An 11819-nucleotide genomic window follows, 5' to 3' on the forward strand; every position below is an offset into this window, starting at 1 on the left:
TAAAGAATCACAAGTCAAGTAGGCCACACTTTTCTCTTGGAATACTAAGAATATCTTTCTTGAAATTCTAAGAATTAATGGTCTTTGCTCCTCATTATAATTACTTATTTTCCTGTTTGTCTCCCTGGTTAGTCTATGAGGTTCCAAAGATAGGGACCAAGAATTCTGTCCTCTTTGAAATCCTTCAAAGACTTTTTGGCCCTTACAGCAGTGGTGACCCCCTACTCCTCAATCTCTTGGGGCACCTACCTAAAACAGAGATTCTTGGGTCCACTTAGACGTACTAAAAGAAAATCAGGATTCTTTTTTTTGGCTGCACCACGTGGCTTGCGGGATCTTAGTTCCCTGACCAGGGATCAGACCCAGGCCCCCTGCAGTGGAAGTGCAGAGTCTTAACCACTGGACCACCAGGGAATTCCCGAAAATCAGGATTCTAAATAAGCAAATCCCAGGAGATTCTTAGGCACCCAATCAAGTGGTATATAGTCTGAGCTTCTTGGCCTCAGGTCCCCCGCGCAGTCTGGACTCCACAGCTTCAGCTCTTTGCACAGTAGTTCCACCAAAACATCCTGCTTTCTTGCCCTATTTGGGACAAGCCTGGCCAACTCCTAATAGCCCTTCAAAACTCAGCCCAGAGGTCACATCCTCCAGGAAGCCCTCCTGGACTTCCAACGTCTGTGATGCTCTGACAGTCCTTGTGCTTCTGACTCTAGTTCTTTTCACATCGTTTGGAGTAGGCTGTAAGTGTGTCAAGCACATGGATTATGTCCGACTTATCTCTATTCCCAGGGCCTGGCTCAGGACCTCACAGATAAGGTACTAAATAAATCTTTATTGAAGGAAAGGGAAGGGAAGGGACTCTGGGAATCTTATTTTCCAGTGGGTCCATTGAGTATTGAAAAGGTAGTGCTTTGGAGAAGGACCTGGATTTAAATCATTTCTCTGCCACATACAAATGTGTTACATTACGTCTCTGAGCCTCATTTTTCTCATCTTTGAAGTAGGGATAATATTTACTTTTCAGGGCTAATGAGTGGGTTAAAGGGTTAAATGAGATAAAGTAAGTGAGGTGCTTAGCTCAATGCCTGGAACATTCTAATTGTGTAATAAGTCGCTGAGGGACTCTCTTCTGGAAGTAGAACTAGGCTTACTCCGTACAGCTCCAGAGAGCAAAACTAGACCCAGTGGATGGAGGCTGCAAGGAGACAGACTTCAGTTCATAGAGGTCTGAATAGAAGGAGGAACTTTTTACTTGACAGAATGTAAAGACATGGGAAGAGGTGAACTTCCCATCATAGGAGTGTGCAAGCCGAGGGCAGATGCTCACCTGTCAGGGCTGATGCAGAGGTGACTGATTCTACATGAGGTTTGGGGTGGGGGTGGGTTTGAGTGTGGTGAAAGATGGGATCCCGATGAGGCATTGCCATTCAGTGCCTCTGTAACTCATTATTCATTCAACCAACACTGAGAGTGTCCTCTTGGCTGGGCCCTAGGTTGGGCACTGGAGACATAGCTGAATCTGACAAGTTCCCCATTATTTAGGAGCTCACAGTCTAAATAATGATCATTTACTGAGCATCTACTATGTGCCAGATGCTCTCATCCTCTCAACAACCCTCTAAGGAAGTTTTTATTCTCACCATTTTTCAGACAACTGAAGCCCAGACAGAAAAAGTGGCTTGCAAAGAGACACACAGACCCAGAAAGTAGTGCAGCTGGGGTTAAAATTTAGTCCTGCCTGTCTCCTAATCCCTCTTTCCTCTGTCTAAGCCTGCTTGTCATCCAGATGTTGAAAATTCTTTGCAGTCTCTGGGAGATTCCCCAAACAGCACCCTTCTGGGCACCAAGTAGATGCTAATGAACATAGTTAAAGGCTGAGGTCAGCTTCAGGAGGATGTGGTCTCCCTGCAGCACACTCTGCCCCAGGGTTCTCTCCAGCCTGGGCCATGTGGAGGGCCGGGGAGAACATGCTGAGGTCAGAGCTCACGGCTCACATGACCAACTGAGCCGCCCGGGTCAGGGCTCCTTGAGGGAACTTGAAACCTGGCTGGGCTCCATCAACTCCAAGAATAGCAGCTGACCCTACTCTCCCCAAGCCGGTGGCCTCTGATCAGGTTCCAGGAGGCCCCAGCGGACTCTAGCCATCAGTGGCAGCAAGCTTTGACCTTGAAGCTGCTCTGGGGTGGGGTAATAACAGCCACGTTTATTAAGGACCCACTGTGTGCAGGGCACCTCCTGGAGGAGGGGACATCCTTGGAGAAAGGTCTAGGAAGTATGGAATCCATTTTACAGATGAAGATGTTATGGCTCACAAAAGTTGAGAACTTGCCCAAGGTCACAGTGAGTATGTAGCAGAGCAGGATTTGAGCCTGGTGTGCCTTTGCCACTGACCCTGCTTCTGTGAGAAGAGAAGAGTACTCTCTAGACCCCTGAAGAGTCCTAGGCAGAAGGGACAAATGACATCAGCTTTCAAAGTGATGTTATTACTGCAAAGTGGGGCTCGTGTGCTTAGAAACACAGGATTTGAGAGGCAGCAGAGATCCCCATTCACTTGAGCCTATTTCGTCATCTATAAAATGAGAATCACACCCACATGTCAGGTGAATAAGCATAAGCCTAGACTTTGGAGCCAGGCAGGATTAGAGTCCTGTCTCTGGCGTTTCCTAATGATAAGACCTTAGACAAATCACATTGCTGCCTCTCTGAGCCTGTTTCCTCATTCATTTGTTCCACAAATAGCTTTTGAGCACCTACTGTGTGCCAGGCATTGTTCTAGTAGCTGGGGATACATCAATGAAAAAAGCAGACAAAAATCACTACCCCTGTCAAGTTTATATTTTAGAGTTCTGGAAAATACCTCCGGATTGTCATGGGGATTAAATGGAGAAATGTACAGTGGTGTCATATGTCTGGTAATGTAATGGTGTCTGGCAAATAATAAGTAGTTAGTTTAATGATATGATTATTATAATGCGAACTTGCCTGGTCAGTGCTCAGTGAAAAAACATTTCATTTGATACTGAATTTAACCATTTAATTTAATAGGTAAAGAAACTGACACCAGAGAGGACATGAAATGCCTCCAGTGGTCTAGCAAGGCAATGGTAAGTTCCCAACTCCTAGTCTGGTGTTTGTACCACCATCCGCTAAACCCAGAGGGCTGTCTCTGACAAAGGGAGCCAAGGAGGGAGGGGGGAAGACTGAGTCTTATAGCCAGTAAAGTTCAAGGTAGGCGTTTCACTAACTGATAGACTCCAGAGCCCAAGTGGGCTTTAACTCTCTTGGTGCCAAATTCTTCCTGCGTTTCTCAGGTGTGCCAGGAGCTTCCAGGCCCTGCCTCCACATGGGCATGTGGTAGGACGGGCTGAGGTTGGGTTGGGGCGATGAAGAGCTGAAGATGCAGGGTGCTTTTCAGGGCCAGCTTCATGGATGTGCCACCCATGCGTTTGCACAGGGCCCCGTGCTCAGTTTAATGCTCTGCCATTACCGTCTTGAAATTCTTAATAATTTTTGAACAAGGGACCCTGCATTTTCATTTTTATTCCACTGGACCCCACACATTTTGTAGTTTATTTGTGTAGGTGCTGTGCTCTGGGGTGGGAGGCAACTGCCCCCAACCTGCTGTGGTCCTGGGAGTTGTCAGAGAGGCTCATCAAATCCTATGGGCCAATGGCTGAGTCACCAACAGACAGGAAAGAAGCCAGACCAAGTCCCACCGTAACGGGTCTGACCTGTGACCGCAAATCTCTAAGAGGCTATAACCAGGCAAGGGAAAGACAGGCTCTAAGGAGGTTCTGGGGATACAACAGGAACCCACAGAGAAGAGGCATGATCTGAGGGGGGTTTCTGCTCAGTGTGAGAAGGGCTTTTCTAATAGTCAAAATATAACCCCAATATATAAAGCATACCTCAATAAAACTGTTAAAAATATAATCATAATACTGGCAGCTAACATTGACTGGGTGCTTACAGTGTGCAAGGAGTTGTGCTAAGCACTCCACTGAAAACATAGAGGACAGCAGAGTGGTCGTGAACGCAGGCTCTGGAGCCATACTGCATTCTTTCAGTCCTGGCTCCACCACTTATTAGCTGTGTGACTTGGAGTAACTTAATTGACCTCTCTGTGCCTCCGTTTCATCATCTGGAAAATGGTGATAAGAATGGTACCAACGTCCTGGCATTATTGTTATTAAATGAGTTTACAGTTTGAATAAAAAAAAATCCCTCCAAAAAACAAAAACAAAAAAAAAGAATCTGAAAAAAATAAATTTATATATATATATACACACACACACATACATATATATGTAATATATGTATATATATGTATGTATAACTGAATCACTTTGCTGTACACCTGAAACTAACACAACATTGTAAATTAACTACACTTCAATTAACAATAAAGGAAAAAAAGATTCATTTTTCTAAAAAAAAAAGTTTACATATGGAAAACACTTAGAACAGTGTTTGACATATACTTGTATCTAAGTGTTTGTTAGTTATTGTTTTATTTAATCTTCAAGACAATCCTGTGGTGTAGCTATTATTTAGCATTATTCCCATTTAATAGATACATAAACTGAGCCTTAGAAAAGGTCAGTATTTGCTAATCACAGAGTTGGTAAGTGGTGGAGCTGGGATTTGGCCAGCAGTCAAGGAAGTGTCACCTTCCACCTTAGGACTTAGGTCAGACTTCATAACAATTAGTCCATTGTTTAGACCAGAGTAAGCATCTACCCTTTGTTAAATTAATCAGTTAGTCGTTATTTCTTTCATCTCTGAGATGCTAAGCCTCTGGGAAATGTGTGCTCTGCTGGAGGAGGATTCAGGAACCCAGCTGTCTTGGGATTTCTTACCAATCGTTGACCTCCACATAATTAAATATCAAGTATGACCCACGCTACGCCTTCTGAATTAATTGCCTTGGTGTTCCGTCCTTTCCTCCCTATGGGCATTGCCCAAGCTCCAGTCTCATTATGCGTCTGGACTCTGAACTTAGCACCACTGTATACTAACCCTGGTCTCTCATATCTGCATAGCATTTCGCATTGTTCAGGCCTCTGAACAGATCTCAGACAGCCAGGGCTACCTGCCCTAGGACCAGAGCAGACTGCATGAGAGCAGTGTGCAGTCTGGACCATGGCGGGAGCTTGGTGAGTTGCTGCTCTCTGGGTGGTTATTTGGGGATCTTCTAAGGCAAGGAGTGGACTGAAAGGGGCAAGGCCCTCACCAGTGTTCACCGTCACTCACGCTTAAGATCTTGGATTCAGAACCAGTGCTCAGGGCAGATTGTCTGAAGGCAGGCAGTCCTCAGCTCCTCTAGAAGTTTAGAAATTATCCCTTCATGAAGTTCCAACTACAGAGGGCTGGGTCCCTAAAACTGGTCCCTGCCACAGAATATCTTTTTCCCAAATTGCTATCACCTATCCAGGATTGCTGTAGGACATACAGTGAAGTGCCACCATGTCTACATTAATAATAAGAGCAAACACTCACTCTGTGTCAGGTACTGTTCTAAGTGCTTTGTAAATATTAACTCCTTTAATTCTCACACAAACCCCATGGGGTGGGTACTGTTTTTATTTAACTTACAGAAATTCAACTTTACTTGCTGTTAATAAAAAGAGAGATGGAAAGAGAAAGCCCAATAATAAATTAAATATTTCACCCACTCAGCATATGCCGCAGGATGAGTGTGTCACGGGAGAGGTAAACCTGCTGTTCCTTCTGTTGGTATCAGTTCCTACATGCCTCGTACAATCCACCACACTGAGTGCGATTCTCGTATTTCTTGCCCCCAAGCAAGCCAATCTCTTCATCAGAAACCTCCCCAAAGAAACAGCAACCTGTTCCATTGCTAGAGGACGAATTGGCTGTGCTGTTGAGAGGTGGCTCTATTCTCCTACCTGATGGGTGATTGAAAGGCCTTCCAAGGATAATCTTGACTACACACAATTCTGTAGAACCTTAGCCCAGGTAAGCTTTGACTGACCTTTAACTCACAAATAAGGTGACCAACCAATCTCAGTTTGCCTGGGACTAAAGGGTTCCTGGGACGCGAGACTTTCAGTGCTAAAACTGAGCAAGTTCCAGGCAAACCGGAATGAGTTGGTCTCTCTATTGCGTAACACATCTCTGGGGCTGCGTGAGAGCCCTATCGAGGTCATGGTCCATTCTGTCCTTCTTTGTGAGACTCTCAGGAGAAATTCTTGTCTGATCTTCATACCAAGAATAGTTGTGTGTCTCCTGAGGAGTAAGTGCTTTGTTTTTATCTCATGTACACAGTGAACTGTGTAAGTAAACAGCTTTCCCTTTTTGCCTTGGCTGCTGGAAGTCTTAGAGCTAAAAATGTGGGACGCAAATTTAGCTGTGCCCGTCACTATGTTCTGCACTTTTTGCATCATTCCAGGCTCCACTTTGTCCCTATTTTGTTTTTCTCAAACTTATCTTGTCCTGTCTTAAACTTAATGATCTTGTTTTACTTAAATGCCTTTCTGGATTAAGATAGGGTAAAAGTAAACAGTTCTTAATTTAGAGTCTAGACTATCTTGCCCATAGTCATTGAAAATCTGCAATAATCTGCAAAATTTATGTGCACATACTTTGTTTTTCTGGGGAGAAGGGGCCATGGATTTTAATTTTTCAAAGGAGTCTGTATTCCCCAAAATATTAAGAGCCATTGGTATAAGTGAACCAAAAAACAAATAAATGCTTTTAGTCAAAGGAAGTTGGAAGGTTGAAAGTTTCAGTTGTAGTACATAATGGTCTTTTAAAATGTTGGAGTGATGGTATGGAGGAATGTTAGTAGGGCAGAATATGGGAATGGCAGAGAGAGGAAGGCTGGTGGGGTGGAGTGGCCCCCCATAATGGAATGGCAAGGTGAAAGAATGTGGTGTGCTGGGATATTATTGTGTTAGAATATTAGTATTTCTGGAATGTTGATGTGACTGGGTTCCTAGAACACCTCCTTCTAGATGTCCTGGCATCCTCCTTGCTTAGTTTTACCTTAGGGTTGGGCTTCTATCTGATTCAGCCTCTATATCTTCCACATCTCCTACTCAGTGTCCTATTAAGAGCCCAGCGAAGATTGGTTGCTGGAGCCTTGTGCCAATGGGCACCAGGCTGGCCTACGGGCTTCTGTCAATTTCACACTGAGATGCCTATTCCTTTCTGACTTTGCCTATTCTTCTTTGAGGTATATCTCAAATACCTTGCAGACTCAGGACCCCAGGAGACCACCTTGTCCATTTCTCTCTCTTCAGTGCTTGTCTCAGGGTCTGCCCAGAGGGCATGCCCAGTTTATGGCTACTCTAGGGCATGCCAAGCTGCTGGCCATTGGGCCACCTGCAGGTGGGGCTCTCAGGGCTGGAGTTCAGCTTCTGGGGATGTTAGGCTGAAGGCAACTCAGGATCCTTGGAGCTGGTCATGAGAAGGGGAAGCCAGGTCAGGATAAGTAGCGGGGGAGTTGAGGCTTCATTACCAGAGGAACCTGATCTAAAGGCCAAATTCAGGAGTTGGATTAGGACAGAGACTGCTGCCCTTAGCCTGGAGTTTAGACTGGAAATGGAGAAGGAGTTGGGGTGAGGGCTGGCTTCTTGGATGTTCTCTCCTCCTTTTCTCCATCCATTCATTCAATTAGCTAACATTCGCTGAGGCCCCTCAGTGGCAGACCACGTCAACTCCATGCCCTGTAGTTGACAGTCTGTAATGGAAGAGACCAGCACGGACACTGACAACCCAGCGTGGTGAGGGCTGCGATGTAGGGAAGTTGTAGGGGCTGCGGAAGTTCAAAAATGTTCCTAGAGGAATGCTGTCTGAGCTGACTCTGGAATCAGGATGCAGTCAGGGGACACGTGTGTGGTGGGAAGGCTGCCTCAAGGGCCAAAGCACGTGGAAAATCCCTAGCATCTAGGTGGGAGCCTCAGATCAAGGTGCTAACGATTGCAGACCGTCCAGTTCTTTGGGCCCACGAGTTTGATCTGTCCAGGTCTAATATAATCGCCTTCAGACCCCTCTCCCCAGCTATTCCAATAACTGACAAATTTAAGTCTCTTGCAATCATTTCCAACCAGGAGAAGATAATTGGCTCTAATGTCTGGAGACATTTCCTGGTTACGAGAGAACAGGATGTTCTGGAGGTGCAAAGCCTCCTACCGCCCAGCCATCCTGCTGCCATGCCCTTTCTTCCTGGCCCACACCTTAGCCAGGCCCTCATCCCAACAGCTGGGTGGGCCACGTATTCTCCTGCTGTCCATCTCAGTTACAGCAACTTTAAAATGAGCTCCAGAGTGGTGTGGGGAATGCTCAGTAAACGGGGAGGCAAGGGAACTGCATTCAAACCCTGGCTCTTGAATGAGCCTTCATAGATGGCAATGTGTGAAGTTGGGGAGGGCACTTCCTCTCTCTAGGCCTCGGCTTTGCCATCAGTGAAAAGAGGGAAAGGATGCGAAGATTGCTTAGACCCCTTCCTGCCCTGACATTCTGTGTCTCTGTTGAATCCTGGATGTCCTGCTATCAGCCTGCTCCTTTGAAATAAAGGCCGTGTGACAGAGCAGACTCTGGAGACAGGAGACCTAGACATGATTTGGGTTCTGACTTGCTTTGTGAGCTTGGGACAATCACTAAACCTCTCTGAGCCCCAGTTTTCTCATTTGGTAAACTGAGGTAATACCTACTTCACAGGGTTTTGTGAGGCTCCAATGAGCTAAAAGGACTATGATGATGATGGTGGTGGTAGTGGTGATGATGAGGGTGGTGATGATGATCTGTCTGCATAGCAGTCAATCTCTTGGAATAAATTTCCATTGTGCACATAGCCAGAAAGTTTGGGGAGAGCTCCAGAGTCATAGGGAATATGAACAAGGTTTTAAAATCCTGCCCCGGGACTTCCCTGGTGGTCCAGTGGGTAAGACTCTGTGCTCCCAAGACAAGGGGCCCGGGTTCAATTCCTGGTCCGGGAACTAGATCCCGCATGTGTGCCACAACTACGACTCAGTGCAGCCAAAATAAATAAATAATAAAAAGAAAAAAAAAGAAGCCTTCCCCATGGCTGAGCTATTACTGAGGAGGAAAGGGGGATTAATCTTTGCTAACCACCCACATCCATATTTTTTTCCCATTCCTATGAGGTGGGTGTTGGTGTACCCACTTATCAGCTGGGTGACCAGTAGATAAACCCTTCAGAGACTCAGTCTCTTCATGTGTAAAGTGTAATATTGCCTGACTCAAGATTGCTGGCACCTGTAGTGGACACTGCCTACTTTTGGCTACTCCAAATCCAAACACTTTGCCTACCTGGAGGAATTCCAAGCTACATGGAAGCTGAAAAAAAAGCAGCTGCTCTTCACCTGATCCCTGAGGGTCTGGGCTGGGCCAGGTTGGTGCCCCAGCTGGGCCTTGAATCTGGTGGGAGTTAGAGGGGTGAAGACGGTCAGAGATTACTTCAGGAGGAGGCTGCAGTGGGGACCAGAGCCCAACATTGCAGTGGCGAGCAGCAAGAGGCTGTGTGGCTTGAGGTGGAGTCTGTCCTAAACAGTTCCTAAGGCAGAACTTTGGCTGTGCCCAGCTGCCCCGATTCATGACTAGTTCTCCAGTCTCCCCACATTTCAGTGAGCCATCCAGTAGCCTTCTGATAAAGCTCTTTTTTGCTTAGTTTTGCCAGAGATGGTTTCAATTGTTTGCAACCGCGAATCTTAACTGGTATGGAGTAAATCATGTAACATGCCAGACACAGTGCCTAGCATATAGTAAGCACTCAAAAAAACTACACACACACACACACGCATACGCACACGCACACAGAAACTAAGGTTCAGAAAAGTAAAATAAGAAAATTCCCTGGCGGTCCAGTGGTTAGGACTCCACGCTTCCACTGCAGAGGGGCATGGGTTCGATCCCTGATTGGGGAACTAAGATCCCACAAGCCACATGGCGTGGCCAAAAAAAAAAAAAAACGGAAGTAAAGTAATCTGCCCGAGGTCACACAGCAAGGCTGCGGTGCTGATGTCGGTGCTGATGTGGGACTGACCATGAACATCTTAGTAGTACAGTGTATTTATATATCACTTTCCATCACACATTATTGTTGAACAGTTCATTGTTGATACGCTGGTTCAAAAGCCTCAAAACACCCCATGAGGCCCATAGGACCAGAATCTTTTCTTTAGATAGAGAGGAAGGTACTACCTCAAGGTAACCCTGTAAACAGTAGTAGCCTGGAACTTGGGTCTCAAGTTGCAGCCCAGCACTGGTGCTCTGGTGGTGTCCATGCATGTGAGGTCACATGTACATATGCTGCTGCATCCTGTGAAGCAGACCCATCTGAATACGTGGATCCCTGGTACATTAGAGACTTGGGGTGAGTCAGAAGCTGCCTGTGAGGCCAGCAGGGAGGGAACATCATGTACCAGAACCTACAGAAAGTAATGCTCCTTAAGCCACTATGCTGATCTGGGGTGTGAGGGAATAAGGGTGTTTGGGGTACAGGGTGGGGGTGGGGAGGTGGGTGGTGGAATCATCCTAAACTGGGGCCTCCTCTGCTGGGCCTCCAAATCCAGGGGTTTTGATTCCTGCAGTGTTGGCGAAATGGCTTAATTGGACCTAATGGGAGAAAATGTGTGATGAATATGGATAATACAGGAAATGAGGCCCCAACAAAAGCTGGCTAGAGGAAGGCCGATGAACTGAAGACAGGTCTGATGGGAATTAGGCTAAGGCTCCATGGGTGAGCCCAGAAGGTGAACAGCAGGGACAGCTGCTCTGCCCCAGGGGCCTAAGACCATGCTGCTCACCTGGGTCTCCATCCTGCCCTGGCCTTCAGACCTTGACTTCACACTTGTATGGAATCAGAAAATGTCAGACTCATGGGGTTCTGGGATTAGAATCAGGCTCAGGATTCTAGAATCACAGACTTTAGCATCACATATGTTAGTCATAGAAAATTTTGGAACCTAATCGTTTGACAATTGGAGACCCTTGGGAAAAATTTAGGAGATCCTTCTCCAACCTTCTTTTAGCAACAATAAATAACATCTGTTGAACATATCACAACTTCCAAAGTCCTTTCCCATCACTGCATCACACTGGAGTGGGTGGTATTCTACCTTCAGATTAAGTAATGTGCAGAAGATCAAAATGAGCCAGTTGGGACTGGAACCCAGCTTTGCAGAAAAAATTCTATTTTTCATATGCCAAAGTTTTGATACCCTTGTCTTCCAGAGTTGTGAAAACACTTTTAACTACTTGGTATAATGTGTCCAAATTTTTGGATGTTTGTTGTGTAAATTCTGCACGGTCATGTACCATTTTTCTTAATGCTTTCTGGCATGCTGCAGTGCTCTAAAATGTGATTATCCTTGTTGCATCAGCATAATCAGGGCTGGTACATTCTGCGATAGCTTTTTGGCAGCTTTTATCATCCAGCACTATTTTCAGTGAACAAAGGACTTAAACAACATATCCAAGAATAGATTTAAAGTCACTAATGTAAAGACTGAACTTCAAATCACTCTAGGTTTAGTCAGAACACGTTCTGATCTCCTTAGAATAAAAAGTTAAACTACCAAAAATGCAGAAAGAAGAAAAAAGGGAAAACAAACCTCCCTGATTAGGAGCACATAAGGCCACACAGAGAGACGGTTGTGGTGAGGAAGGGGTGCCCCTCGTGGAGCAAAGCTGTGTTTATGATTCTGCCAGTAACAGGCTGCTGGTCCCTGCGGCAAATCCCTGCCCTTCTCTGGATCTCAGTTTTCCTCGATTTCAAATGGGGATAATAATTCCTGTCTTGGGAAAGTTCGGGAGTTTATCAGCCCTGGGGG

This window comes from Lagenorhynchus albirostris, chromosome 2, assembly GCF_949774975.1.
Source record: "Lagenorhynchus albirostris chromosome 2, mLagAlb1.1, whole genome shotgun sequence".
In the NCBI taxonomy this organism is placed as follows: Eukaryota; Metazoa; Chordata; class Mammalia; order Artiodactyla; family Delphinidae; genus Lagenorhynchus; species Lagenorhynchus albirostris.